Raw genomic sequence first — 2,728 nt, forward strand, 5'->3', positions numbered from 1 at the left:
ATATATATATATATATATATACGACGGGTTTCTTTCAGTTTCCGTCTACCAAATCCACTCACAAGGCTTTCGTCGGCCCGAGGCTATAGTAGAAGACACTTGCCCAAGGTGCCACGCAGTGGGACTGAACCCGGAACCACGTGGTTGGTAAGCAAGCTACTTACAACACAGCTACTCCTGCGCCTATACAGTTGATTTGAAAAAAAAAACCATGATCATGTTACACACATACATGCGCACACATACACTGGCATCTAAACCAATGCAATCCACATCTATCTATCTATCTATCTATCTATCTATATCTTCTATACCTATTGTATAGCTGAGTTTGTGTGTGTGTGTTGCATCTATAGAAATCCATACCTTACAAGATAGTAATCTGGGAGTCGCACCAATGGATTCCTCATGGTCGAAAATGCCTGGAATCGGCCATTTGTTTTTTTGCTTTTTTTTTTGGTTGCTTCCTAACACGTGAATTTTTGCATTAAAAATAATTTTAAACCATAAATTCTAACAATTTTCAAGTCGCCATTATTTGCAAACATGAGTTAAGTCCCCTTCTAGCGACGGTGCAAAGAGAGTGAGCAACAGAGATAACAGATTTTTTAAAGAGCAATAGTATGGGATACATGTCTCGTGATTAGAATTTTTTTAGGGTGTGTAAAGAGGGAAAGAACCCTCATGTGCAATTTTGATGAAATTCGAATCATATGTATTCCGGTTCCTTACAGAAAATATAACAGAAAAGTCTCATTCTTCAATTGCATGTAACACGAGCAACGCCGGGTATTTCTGCTACTCATCACAATTAATAGCCCCTCCAACTTTTGAATCCAATTGTCTACAATAGATATCAGCAGGTACGTCAACACAAGTGTATGTGTGTTTATATCTTAAATCTGAAGTGCAAGGCTGAATTGCGTAAATAAGCTTATCCTCCAGCTTAGTGCAATCATATAGAACATGTATACAATGTTGTTGGAACTGTACTTTTCTGGAAGCGCATGCTTGCTGGAACTTTTATTTATCGAGAAGAAAAATCAACAGTAGGTTTTAAAATTTCCAAAACTTTTGGGAGGAAATGCTGCTGGTGATATGAAATTAAAGCCCCTGCTCCTGTATCACCCCCGAAAACCCAAGGGCTTTCAAGGGTTACACAAAGTTTAATCTACCTCTGATTTGGCGTTCGAATAAGAAGGCATGGATGACTAAGAGCCTTTTCAAAGAGTGATTTACAAAGGTCTTTTTTTTGTTTGTTCTGCCTTGGAAAAGTACCGTGCCAGACATAATATTTCCAATAGAGCATTGCTTCTTTTAGATAATGCACCGAGTCGTTCGTATTTTGATGGTTTCACCGAAAGGTTGGTTGTTTTGCTTTGGTTGCTGTTGCTATTGTTGTAAATTGTGTTTCGCTTGTTCCCGTAAGAGTGACTTTGTTATTATATTATTTGTACTGTGAACTGTGATCCTCCCGCTTCTGGGGGAAGGAATTTTGTGCTTAAGTGAACTGTGTTGGTGTTAAACCAAACTATTATCTCTCCGTTAGACGGAATCGTGTTGTGTTAAAAATAAAAAATAAAAGGATATGGCTTCTATGGAGGTCCAAAATAATATGAATTTTGCAGCGGCCGTCGGCGGTCGTGAAATAATTCAATTTAAAATTGAAGAGATACAAACTTTTTACGGGATGATAACAGAAAAAGATGGTGAAGCTAAGATCTCACCTCCAAGCGAACTACAAAACAAAATAAAAGAACGAACAATTATCTACAAAACCTAGAATTTAGAGACAAAGAAATTTGAACACTTGGAGGAGGGGACAATTGAAAAATGTCTTGGTTCAACAATGAACGAAATTAAATATTTAACAAGGGGAACGAAATTCGCAAGTGTGGAAGCAAGGTTCGAGTCGTCAGAACGTGCAAGAGAATATTCGACTCGAATTTTGCAAAGTGGAAACATAGCGCTGCTACCGTTATACCTGCGACGGAGAACATCCAGGATTAAAATTAAAAACATCCCCCCTGAAGCAGAGGTAGGGTGGATTTTGGCCACCCTCCTCCGCAAGAAAGAGGAAAAAATCAAAATAATCGAAATAATACGAGACGGTCCACTAAATTGGCGAGGTCAGACCCTAGAGATTCTGGCCCAAGCCACAAGCATCGACCTTGGGGATTTACCGGAAACTATTGTAATGAATGACATGAACATCTCTATTCAAATCGAAGGGAGAAAACCACGGTGCTACAAGTGCGGCGAGAAGGGCCACATAAAAGAGAAGTGCCCCGAAAACAAGAAATCAGACCAACCTACACCTGTCCCCTCCACCTCTAAGGAAGTTACCCCAAAGGACAAAAAATCAGAATCAAAAAAACCTGAAGCAAAAAAGGATGTACCTGAAAACAATAGAAAAAGCAAAGAAAATGCGTCCCTGGATACAGAGGTTGCAGAAAAAAACGCACCTACCAAAAAGGGTGAACTCCCAGCCAAGGAGGCTGTTACCAGGAGTTCATCCCACCAAGAGGTAACACACGTAAGAGAGGAGTACATCACGGATAGTAAAGAAGAAAAAATTGTGACTACAGACGATTATAAAGTGTGCTCTAGGAAGAGACAAAAAAAAAACTGATTCCCCGAAAGCAATTCGAGCTAAAATACCCAAGCCCTCTAACACAGTATAAGAAAAAAAGAAAATGTCCTTCATAGACATACCCATAAAGGCATA

This window comes from Octopus bimaculoides, chromosome 13 (genome assembly GCF_001194135.2).
Source record: "Octopus bimaculoides isolate UCB-OBI-ISO-001 chromosome 13, ASM119413v2, whole genome shotgun sequence".
Classification (NCBI taxonomy): domain Eukaryota; kingdom Metazoa; phylum Mollusca; class Cephalopoda; order Octopoda; family Octopodidae; genus Octopus; species Octopus bimaculoides.